A 12,217-nucleotide genomic window follows, 5' to 3' on the forward strand; every position below is an offset into this window, starting at 1 on the left:
TTAAAAGTGAAGCACTACATTGCAGAGACCGGGGTGCCGGGTCCCTAGAGGAGGGTGCAGGATCCCTTGGGTCTCTGACCGCCTGGGCAGCCTGTCCCCAGCTTTGGTGATTCCCCTCTCAGCCCCCAGCCCCGAGACACGGATCCAAACCCCAGGCTGGGCTGGGACGGTCCCCGCGCCGGGCAGGGGCTGCAGCTGCTGACACCGGGACAGCTCAGCCGTCAGCGGCAGCGCTCGACCCAGGATGCCCAGGGGACACAGCAGGAACGGGCACACTGGGGACCTCCCGGGGGTGGGCAGCGCCCCTCTGCAGCGAGGGACACCAGCACTGGCTCCGCGCAGAGCTCTTCCCGTGGGATGATCTGCCAGGACAACACCAGGACACGGCAGCGGGGCTGGCAAGCGAACACACCGAGCGGAACGTGGGCTTGGGGCGGCGCGGCGACGAGACAAAACCCGGCGGGGCCGGTCCGGACCCCTGCCCCACCCGGGAGCAGACAAACTCCCCCGATGGGGCCGGTCCGGACCCCCACCCCATTGGGGAACAGACAAACTCCCCCGATGGGGCCGGTCCGGACCCTTATCCCACCCGGGAGCAGACAAACTCTCCCGATGGGGCCGGTCCGGACCCCCATCCCACCCGGGAGCAGACAAACTTCCCCGGTGGGGCCGGTCCGGACCCCTGCCCCACCCGGGAGCAGACAAACTTCCCCGGTGGGGCCGGTCCGGACCCCCATCCCACCCGGGAGCAGACAAACTTCCCCGGTGGGGCCGGTCCGGACCCCTGCCCCACCCGGGAGCAGACAAACTTCCCCGGTGGGGCCGGTCCGGACCCCCACCCCATTGGGGAACAGACAAACTCCCCCGATGGGGCCGGTCCGGACCCTTATCCCACCCGGGAGCAGACAAACTTCCCCGGTGGGGCCGGTCCGGACCCCTGCCCCACCCGGGAGCAGACAAACTTCCCCGGTGGGGCCGGTCCGGCCCGGACCCCCGCCCCGCCCGCGCCCCGCCCCGGAACCGGGCGCGGCTCCCGCGGGCGGCAGAGCCCGGCGGCTGCGGGCGCCGGCGGAGGGTCCCCGGCACGGCGGGTCGGTGTCGGCGTCGGCGAGGGTCCCTGGCAGCAGGGTCGCTGCTGTCCCCCAGCACGGAAAGCCGCCGCGGTAAGGCCGGGGGCGATGGCGGGAGCGGGGTTCTCTCGGTCGGGAGAAGTTGGGTTAAACCCTCTGCCGGCGCTGCAGCCCCGCTGAGCATCCCCGCTCCGGCCGTGCCCCGCTCCCGGCCGGTCGGACGGGCAGGGTGCCCGCGGACAGGGAGCTGCCAGGGCCGTGGCTCGGAGCTGCGGGAGGGATGGCTGAGCGCAGGGATGGAGGCGCGACAGCGGCAGGGAGGTGTAGGTGGGACCCGGCTTGGGCTGCAGGTGTGGCAGCATCGCTGGGACGGGGCCCCGCAGCGCTTTGACCGCGCACGGGGGGAGCCGGTCCGGGATGCGGATGCAGCAGCGCGGTGTAGGTGGATGAAGTCCGGATTGCAGGTGCGACAGTGGAGCGCACAGGTGGGAGCCGGTCCGGCTGCAAACGCGCCGGGTAAGGGCTGCGGGTGGTTTGGATTGGCGGCGCTGGATGTAGTTCGGGTGGCAGACGGTGTTCGGGTGTGACGTGGTCCCGGCTGCACGTGTGGGTGCAACGTGGTGCAGGTTGCAGGTGTGATGTGCAGGGATGTGGTCCTGCTGTGCCTGGGGCTGGCACAGCATCTCCCGGCATGGGGTGGATGGATGGTGTGCCGGCGTCTGGGCTGGGCCACTTTCAGGCTTTTATTTTGACAGATTCTGTTATCCAGTGGCTTTCAGGCAAGATCTCCCAAGTCCTGCCCAGTTTTCCCACATAGTTCTCTCCAGCCTCATCCTCCCCTTTGCTCAATAACTCTGCAGTGATTCAATGGCTTCTTGCAACATCAGTATACAGAGCTGAATTCCAGAGCTCGTGGGTGGGGAAGGAGTGCTCAGACACACTGGTTTTAGAAGAAATACCCCAAAACGGTGCTCGTGGTCGTCCCTCCCTGTACCAGATCAACACTGTAAATTGTATGTTCTTTTTTTGGATTCTTATGACTGAAGAATTTCTCCGAATAAACACAGTGCAAAACACCTCAGGCTCCCTGGTAGACTGCAAGGAAACTTCTGGCTTAAGTTAGTTGAAAAGGAAAGTTGGAGTCAGCAGAGTTACAGCAAGGTTGCCATCGTCCTACTGAACTTGCTCAGAATTTGGGCTGTCTGGCCACTAATCTAATTTCTCTTCCATCAACTTAAGTTTATTTTTCCACTAAACAGAGGCTGCCAAAACTAGAGGGCGGGGGGAGGGGACCACAGGAATCTGTGAGGATATGAGATTTTTTTTTTGGTCCTGTTATAAGTTAATAATCCTATTCTAGGCTGTCATCCAAAAATATTGCTGAAAAAATGCAAGCAGTGTGCAAGACCCATTGTATAAAAGATAATCTAAATGTAGGACAGGAAGAGACCTGGCAGGTCAGCAAATCTAAACACAGAATGATATTATGCCTTATTGCACACGACTGTAATTCATTTGTTGTCAGCCTTCTGGGAAAGGGAAACTTCCCAGCTTTATTGAACTGGTGTTATAATCCTTTCTCCAATGTATGGCTTTCTCTTGCTTTGTATTTGCTCTGTGGCTGCTTGGTTTTGACTGTTTGGTGCTTTTCTCTTATCAGTGTAGAAATAGGAGTTGCATGCTTTTCTCTTTACTGTGCAATGCCAAACAAGCTACAGCTTGCTGTCTGCTTCCATGAAGCAGCTCCAGCTTCTGCTGATCCCTGGCAGTTGTGAGCTGGGCTTCTTAATCTCCAACTTCTCTGTGGATGAGCAGAACTGCAAGGCTCAGAGGTCTGTCCTGTGCCTCTTGTGCTTTGACATCTCACCTAGACATAAATCCCTTACCAGGTAGGTGCTGCAAATAACCTCCTCCTCAGGTTCCTCCTGTCTTGTGATGGGGGTGGGAAGCTGGGATTTTTCTCTCCAGGTATCCATCTGACTTTTGTTTTCTGCTGTCAGCTCTCATCGTATTCCAGTCATTTTATGAATCCCGTTTTTATTGCATATCCCCATGTTCAGTGCTGGTTCAGTATTTCTTCAGCTTCCTCCCACTTGCTCTGTCATGAAGGGAGAAGTTAAGTGGTTTTGGAGCCTCTCTCACTGGCAGTAGTGATCCCTGCTAGACAGAGACTGACCCCTTCCATTTCACTGTCTGATCCTTCCAGGTCTGTACCCTGTTGATTACAAATTTTTATCTTTTGTTTGCAAACTTCTGATTTCACTGGACTGCATAGCAAGTGGCTTCAAATGTGTTGTAAGCTGAACTTTATCCCTGTCTTGTGTGCCAGGTATGCTGGATAGTTTTCCCAGAGTAGCTGAGCAGAAAATTTTTCTTACCAAAGCAAGCCAAGTTGCATTTTGTCCTTCTTTCCACCGGATTTACTTCCATGGCATCGATTAAGAGATGTGGGGTTTTTCTGCAATAATTATCCTGTTGATGAGGGATATTTAATCCCACCATTGTCCTGTAACCAGCTGTGAGTAGAAGATGGGTGTAATCCAGCAGTGGGTAGCAACACAATGCTGCAGATTGGGCAGTGAACAACATTCATCGAGCTGAAACAGCTGAAGGGACTTGAGACAAACTCACTGCTCAAAGCTGAGCTCAGGCTAAGCTCCCAATTGAATATCCTTGCTCTTAATATTTGCAGTAGGGTCTATCAATAATGATTCAGAGAAAATACCACTGAATCAACAAAGTCAGGTCATGGGGTCACACAGTGACACTGAACAAATCCAGCTCTGCTCAGTCCAAAATGCTGCAGTTGGTAGGTGCAGATAAACATAAGGAGTTATCCCTGCTCCATTCATTAACATTGTACATTGCTTTTTATAGAACTTGTTGAAAAATACCTAAATATTTTGCAGAAGGTTCAGTGCATGACTATCTGCTTCTCACCTAATATATTATACTCCCTTTGGCATTATCCATCAAGCTCAAGTTTATTCCGGTGTTTCTCAGCACAACCTGTGCAGCAGTTTATCATACAGTGTTCATGAGCTTGGTCTTGCAGAGGCTGCCTTCATCTCTTAATGGCCAGAAAAAGCCCTGAGAGCACCAAGTGCTGCAACAGAGCAGGCAACAATCTGTGTTTTAATTTTGCTGAGATTTCTCCAGTCCTGTGATGTTAACCAAAATGCTAAGAATAAGTTTGGGGAAGGAAACAAGTCACATCAAATTTTGAGCCTTGACTGTCTCCTTCTAACGATGGGCAGCTTCACACTCACAGGTCTGGTGTGGGGCTGTCACACCATTCCAGTGGTTCCAGTTCTGCAGGCATGCTTTAAGGACTGGAGCTAAGCACAAATTGGGAATGCTTAAAAAAAGCATTTGGGTGACTTTTCATTGCATCTCAGATTCCTTGTCAAGGACAAGTATCCTCTGGCTCCTTTTTGTTAGGAAAAAATAAGTAATGAGGAACAGCCAAGCTTTATGATTGCTACCAGGTTATGTCAGTGGTAGATGAGCTGATTTTATGAAACTGAGTACAGAAGGAAATAGGGTGTGGGGTTCAATCATGAGCCCCTGAGTCATAACCTCTACATAGCATCTACAGGAGTGCCCGAAATTAAAAGTAAGTGATTGTGTGATGTGGCAGGCAGATGAGCATTTGTTGCTGCTTTGTCGGCCAGCCTTTCACATCTGCAGAAAGCATCAGGAGAGCATCTAGCAGCGTGGTGGGTTTTCTGTTAGATGTAATGAACATGTATTGTTCAAGGATTCAGCTGTTTCTACTATTTTAATACCTGAGCTGACATTTCAAAGTGCTGGGAATGCTGGAGCCACAGATCAATGAGAATCTTAAGCAAGCAATAGTGTTTGCAAAAAGCTCTGTAGCATTTGATGGTATATTTCAAGGTCTCTGATAAACTGGCTGAGCTGATAAAGGACACCAGACAAAGCCAAAAGGGACTGAGAGACAATGGATGAAGTCCTCATTCCATCACTGGACTCACTCAGCTGAATCCAAAATGTTCAAGGACCCCAGAAGAAATGGCTCACTTCAGAAGGGGCATTGCTCCAGCACTATGTCCAGTGGCACAACTACAGACGAATGAGGAGCTGCCAAATGCTGTGGCTGGTAAGGCCTGATGTTGAACTTGGCTTGGCTGTAGTAATTATCACCAGCTGGTGCTACTTGGCATTGACTTCCCACTTGTTATTTTTACCAGGACCATTATTCAGCTGGGGTGTGAACAGTATTAATTTTTTGTGGACTGTTTGAGGGCAGAGGAGGGATTTGTTCTTTGCATTGCTGCTCCATTAGATCTGTACCCCACAGGGTACACAAGGGAGGTTTCAGCTGATGGTTTGCATTGCTGCTCACAGAGTGCCTAGAGGCTCTCTGGCACTGATTTCACCCCAAACCCAACTTGCAAAGCCTTCTATTGCCTCTGCTGCTCCGAAGCTGATGGCTAAGGCTAACATAGGACATCACTAGTGGCAGCTTGGAACTATGTGGGTCTCCACTTTTGCAGATGGGAAAGCTGAGTCACATTTTAACAAGCGAGGACATCGGAGGAATTTGGGGATCGCTCCAGGAAAGTGTGGGAAAGGAGGCATACCATAAAACCTCTATATTTAGTTGTACAGTAAAATGGAAAATGCTGGTGATTTTGCCATTGCAGAGGTCAGACTGTCTGCTCTGCACAAGGAGCCATGGCCACCTGTCCCACCCTTCCCTGTGTACTCCAGAGGGAGGGACATTCCAGCCCCACTCCTGTCCCAGGGACTGCAGGTCCAGCCCTTTGCTTGGAGGCACAGCCTCTCCCCAGCAGAGGGGATGAAGGGAGGGCAGCAGCAGCAGAGCCCCTTTCCCCTCTCCAGATCAATGAATGAGGTTGGCATCATCTTGATTTGTTTATTTATTTATAATTTTGGGGAGCAGCTCTGGTTTTCTCAGTGCAGCTGAGGCATAACTGTGTTACACTCTGCTCCGTGGGTTAAATTGCATTATTTTTAATGAGGCAGCTATCTCCACACTGCTTCTGTTCTGCTGGTTTCCCCTTTTTGGGAGCTGCCTGCTCTTCTCCTGTCCTGCTCTTCTCATAAGCCATTGCTGAGCATTGGCTGGAAGCAGTGAGCTAAGCATTAGCTTTATTTTCTGACAGAGGCCCCAGCTGGAAACACAAGTTCCCATAGTACACAGCAGCAGCTTTTAGTGAGCAGTGCTTTGCTTCCCACAGCCTACTGAGAAGTGACACTGTGGGAAATCAGTTCATCCCACCGTCTGGCCCAGATCAAGGTGCTTCCCTTAAATAAAAGGATGGCCCCTGCTGCCAGGGAATTTGGTCCCAGGGGTGGGTGCAGGGGCTGATGTGCCACCCAGGGGGCTGCAGGAGGAGAGGCAAAGCCACAGAGCCCTCCCTGGACCACTCCTTGTGCTCATCCCTCCCATCAGCACTGCAGTGCTGAGCCCATTCCCTCTGTCCCACAGGTCCTGTGGGGCACAGGATGGCACTGGGGGTGCTGGGGTGCAGCTCTGGGTTTTGCCCCCTCTCAGCCCACAGCTGTACACCCTGGGCTGCTCTGCTGCATCAGCTGTGTGAGTAAGCCTCCCTCCTGCCCCAGAAACAGCCACAATCTCCTCTGTGTGTTTCTAGCTCAGAAAAGGCTGATTCATTCTCTGAAGCAGATTAATTACTTCTGCTATTTAGAAAAGAAAAAAAAAAAAAAAAACAAAAAAAAACAACGAGATAAATCCTTTAGAATTGGTCGGCTTAACTTTCAACTGCGTGCACGACACAGTGAAGCAAATCTGCTCTGAGCCAGAGCAAAAAAGTTCACACAGAGTAAGAAACTGGGGGTTAAAATATTTACTTGTCATGTCAGCAGTGGGCTCTGCAATTTGGAAAGTATTTGTGAATGTGTCTTCTTCTTGACTTATATGACAAATGGTGCGAATGTGAGCCTGCCATGGAGGTGAAGTGAGGAATAAATGTTTTTATTCCCTGATACATTTTATAACTTGTTTCCTTTCTGGTTTGTGTCATGCCAATGTGGCAGCCAGCTCCCTGAGTAGCTCTCATTTGGAACCTGGCTGAGCTGCTCCGTTTCTCCCTGGGAGAGCTGCTTTCCAGCCTGCCTGGCTCTGCTCACTTGTTTATGCACTGATGGGCTGTAGTTCCCCATTTCAGAACAAGCTGTCCAATATTCATGAGTTATTTTATATTTACCCAGTCCTGAGGCTTCTTTTGTAAGCCTAGGGATAAATTCTGAGTTTTGTTGTTTCCATTACTGGAAATGGACTGAACCTCCACAAACATTACCAAGCCTTAAATAAGGCCTCTATTTATCTAGAAGGGAAGGGAAAGGACTAACACAAAGCTAAATTGATTTACAAGCCTGTAATTCCCAAACCCCTGTTCTGATAACACTTATAAGAAAGCAAACCATATGCATAGAGATGAATCACTTTTAGAATTATATCCTAATATCATTTTATATTAACTTATCAGGCAAATATAGTGATTTTCTTCTTGAAGATTAATGACAACCACATGTTCAGCTGGCATAAAGCACTGCAACTCTTTGGACTGTGCAAATCTGAGGATATGATTGAACAACTGATTTCTCTGCAAAGAACAAAACAGTATCTAAAGTGATAAGGAAAAACTGAGGAAGGTCAAAATGATAACCATAAGATATCCTGCATGTATAGTAAGGTCATTTTTGACCAAGCATGAGACCTTTCCCATGGTTCCCAGTTGGTTGGGCCATACTAAAATCTTTTCACATTAATATGAAGATTGAGCTAGAACTGGAGAGTTAGTATCTAGGAGGACAGTTTTAGGTCCTCTCAAAACTGTAGCAAAATGAAAGGTTAAGCCCCTTAATGTTTTAGGATTACTGCATTATAAAATAAGCTCTTCAAACTTTTTTACCCAGCAGTAGAGAAAATGCTCTAAAGGCATCTTTGGAGTGGATTAATGTTGAAATCATGCTAAGCCACCCTTCTTCAAGCATTTATTTTAAACAGCTCAAATGCTTAACTTCTTGAATTAGCAGCTGAGCAGGTTCTCTGATTACCCTTGGTAATGTTCACATTCACACAAGGAAAGTACCTGGCAGTATCTGGGGCTGTTCTCCCTAATGTGTGCAATAGTGCTTCGCCCATGCCATTAGGAATCCTGGCTGTGGTCAGCCTTATCTGAACAAAAACACTCAGGATGTTTGCATTTGGGCTGTTCACCTGATGAGATACCAACCCCTGTGATTCAGCAGCAGCTGAATGGAAAAGCTGATCTGGAATCACATTTGCAACCTGTTTGGAGAACAGCTGGAAAAACACTTCCCCTTTCTGTACCATTCTGGTGTCTTGGTAGCTTTGTTCAGAAGGGTTCTCTGTAAATATGGGGTCTGGGTAGCTCCTGGGCTTAATGATGCCCTCAACCTTTTCCCCTGTGGATTTCCAGCATCAGTCTGGTTTTAGGGAAGAGCTTCTGCCTGCCTGAAGATCTTCACCCTTGTGCAGGTGAGGAGGGTTTGTGCTGTGCAGGAAGGATACAGCTAAACCCTGGACAGGACCTGGCTGCCTCTCTCCCTCTGGGGCAGGGCTCAGAAGGTCTTTTTTCTGTAATTACATCTTCTTGCTGCTGCAGCACCAGCATGTACCAGGGAGCAGAGTTCAGCTGCCTGGCACCCTTCATCCTGGCAATGCCTAAGCAGTTCCCCTGCAGCCTTAGCACAGGTGCAATATATGTATACAGGGTAAAGAAACAATGAATATTAGGCTTCTTACCTAATCACATACATCCTTTAGATATCTGCACGTGGGTCTGTGCTCTGGGCAGAACTGCTGGTGCAGTTTGGGATTTTGGCACAGATTTTTGTCAGCACCTTTCCAAATTATGCTCCAAGTTCCTCACAGTTCATGGTTTAATCTCCTCAGGTGGAAGCACTCTCCTCAAAACAGGGTGTTTCTTTCTTGCAGAAGCTTCCTACCAAAAGAACTACAGAGCCAATGTTATGGATGTTTTAAGCAGATCAGCCCCATTAGACACAGAGTTACCAGAAATATGCTACTGGCAGTAGCAGCGTCCTTTATTTTTGCTATCTGAAGTATTCATCAGATAAAGACTACTTCAGAAGGCTTTTTTTTCTTTTTCCTTCCTCCTTTTAACATCCTCTAAAGTGAATGCAATTCAGCTGCAAAGCAATCAGAGAGCTGGTCTGTGACAAGAGAGCTGGAGGGATGACTTCAAGGAGAGGAGGGAAATTCAGTAAGAGCCAGCAGCAGTCAGCTCTGCAGTTCCTGCCTTGCTCCTGCAGTTTCCTGAGGATGCCCAGATGTCTCTGCTCCCCACGAGGGAGCAAACTGGCTGCTCACTGTGGAAGGTCATCATTAGTTCACCCCACTTACATTTTAGTAGCTCTTCTGGCATCTCCTGCTGCCTTCAATGCATAAGGTTGTGTTGCAAAGGCCAGATGCCTTGTGAGCAGGGGGAGGATTTGACTGTCCCTGAATTTGTGTGTCTTTACCCATGCCTAATTCCCCTCCAGTGCCATTTCAGCACTTTGTTTAACACTGGTCCTTCTGCTTACTTAACTTAGAGTTCTGTTCTCAGATGAACAGAGAGATTGAATCATCCAAGTTTATTTCCCTCATTTTTCCCCTGTAGACATGTAGCTGTTGTCACTGGCCCCATAGGTGCCAGAGTACCCAACAAAACCCATCACAGAGATGCATTGTGAGTATTGCACCTTGGATTCTTGAATGCTGTCTGTGCTGATGTTTAGTGATTTAGAAGGGAGTGATAGGAGGCATTTTAGGCAGGATCACACAGAAAGAGCCGTTGCAGCAGATCTCTGGCTGGCACAGGTCTCTCTGCCAGCCTGAAATGAGCTGGGTGTGCCCTTTCCAAAACCTTTGACACAACTTCCTTGAAAAGACACTGGCATGAGAATAAATTTGTCACAGAAACGTAGAGCAGTGAGAAGACACTGATTACTGTCATTAGAAATAATCTAATTCCTAAAGGCAAATGGGTTGTATTTGTGTCTGTTTAATTGCATTCCTGGATTTTGTGGAGCAGCTGTGTGGGCAGTGAAGCCATTGCACTGTGGTCCAGAGGCAGCAGAGTGATACTCAAAAAGTACAGGGTCTCAGATGTACTTTACCTAACATGGAACTAAACTCTTAGTTCTTGATGTAATCTATTTGATTTTGGTGTAGTTACTATTCAGGAGAGCACCAAATCAGCTGCTAGAAAATTTGGGAAAAATTGGGCTGATTTACTAGGGAAAAACCATTCAGCCCTCTCTGAGCAGCTTGAAAGTTCATCTTCATGTGGCCTGCAGAAGAACAGTACAGCCTGAGAGCTGGTTTTCCTGCTTTTCAGCCCAATTTCTCCACCTCTTTTTTGCTTTCTTGGGGTTTTTTAGGGGCCTTTTGTGGGGTTTTGTTGGGTGGGGTTTTTTCATGTTGGAAATGATGGAACCTTTCTAGAAGGAAAAATAATTTCTGGAATTTCTCAGCTCCAGCTTCAGATGAAATCTGATTGGACCTGACTGATAACCTTTTACATTGCTTCCATGGTTTTCAAGGATGGGAATTTGCACCATCACAATCCTTTCTTTGCAGGATTTTTTTTTTTCTCTTTAAATTTTATTTTTTCTGCTAAAACCTGCTGTGAGCCTGGTCCTGCTCCTGAGAACCAGATTAGCAACTAATCTTTTGAGGACTTGGGGATTACACTTCAGGAGTGCATGAAATGTAAAGGGACATTCATTTGCTGTTGTAAAACCCCTCCTGAATTAACAATAGCCTTGGATTGTATGGACACACCCCCAGAGTATTTCCTCTGGCAGGATGGGGAATTATGCAGAGTCATTTCCCTGGACATTACATTGTTATGGTGAAACTGTTTTAATTAGAAAGCACGTGGGCAATTTGGTCTCTTAAAGGCCAACTGGATTTGGACCAAAGGGCAGACAGATCAGTGTATTTCTAATAGTGGTGGAGTCGTGCTCATGTACACAAGGGTTGAGTTTCCCACCTAAGGCAGGAAGACTCTTGATGTGGGTTTCAGTTTTTGATCTGGGAGGTTCAGTTCAGGGTAGAACCTCACAGAGTAAGAAATAAACATTTGAAGCCCAACTGCTACCCCTGAGCCAGGCAGGAGGCCTGTGCTGAAATGGGCCATGCTGAAATATTCACAATTTAATAATGGCTGGGTTTCAGTAAACACCTCCCGAGAGGCTGAGTGGATGCACTTTGCAGCTGTGGCTCACAAACCGGGTTTCACATAAAATATCAACCAGAAAGGCACAGAGATGTGTTCTGTAAAAAAGAGCTTTTAATGTCTTCAGAGCCTGCTCAGCCCATAAAAGCTGGGCTGGACTAAAGCTCAGCAGGACCTTAGTGGTGCCCTGAGAGCAGGATTCTTGTCATCAAGCTCACTGCCTGAGCTCCCAGCCTTTGCCATGTGGCCCCTCTCCCAGGGTGGGCAGCCTTGGGATAGACATCCTCAGTATTTTAAGCTGTCCTGGCTCCTCCAGCATTGCAAAAACCCCTGAGGTCTTGCACTGCTTAAAGCTCTGGTGCCACCAAGCTGGAAAACCCAGAGCAGCTTGTGCAAGGTGCAAGGGGCTGTACCCACCCACAGCCGTGCTCTCCATCTCTTTTCTCCTTCTCATTGTTCTTCCTTTCCTTGGCCAGATCAGTACCCTGCTTTGGTCCTTTCCCTACTTTGAGTCACCCATGCCAGGAGTGCTTTTTCATATTGGCACAGACGTGGAGTGGGGGCAAGGCTCCCACCTTCCCAGCCCACTGGAAGTGACACCCTCCCAGCCACAGGCTGAATGAGAAGGGTGACAAATGGCATGCAAATGCCTTCCCTGGAGGCTACAGAAAAGTCACTTCCTTGCACCTTTCCCAAGAGTGGTATTTGCATTCTATCAGACACTGACATCCTGTTGAACTTTCTTAGAGTGTGCAAATTATAGAGACACTCGTTTGGGGATTTACACAATGTTGACTGAAGGTTGCTTGGTGGAGAGGAGAAAATGAGCTGGCTGGGGAAGAGAAGGCACATACAACTGGCTGGGAAGTATCCTTCCATGTGGGAGAGACAAGGGAATAATTTGGCTGCAGCTCTGAGGTA

General features: G+C 48.9%; 1 protein-coding gene across 6 annotated transcripts in view; it reads left to right on the top strand.

Moving 5' to 3' along the window:
* Nucleotides 1-1,022: 1,022 nt before the first annotated feature.
* The window catches only part of INF2 (inverted formin 2), a 312,339-nt gene continuing 301,144 nt past the window's right edge, over nt 1,023-12,217 (top strand). For 3 of the 6 annotated variants that reach the window (XM_056493341.1, XM_056493344.1, XM_056493346.1), the window contains exon 1: nt 1,023-1,163. The gene's annotated coding sequence lies outside the window, so the exon portion shown is untranslated. The remainder of the gene's footprint in view (nt 1,164-12,217) is intronic. The other 3 variants (XM_056493342.1, XM_056493345.1, XM_056493347.1) reach the window with 1 other exon arrangement.

This window comes from Oenanthe melanoleuca, chromosome 5 (assembly GCF_029582105.1).
Source record: "Oenanthe melanoleuca isolate GR-GAL-2019-014 chromosome 5, OMel1.0, whole genome shotgun sequence".
Classification (NCBI taxonomy): Eukaryota; Metazoa; Chordata; class Aves; order Passeriformes; family Muscicapidae; genus Oenanthe; species Oenanthe melanoleuca.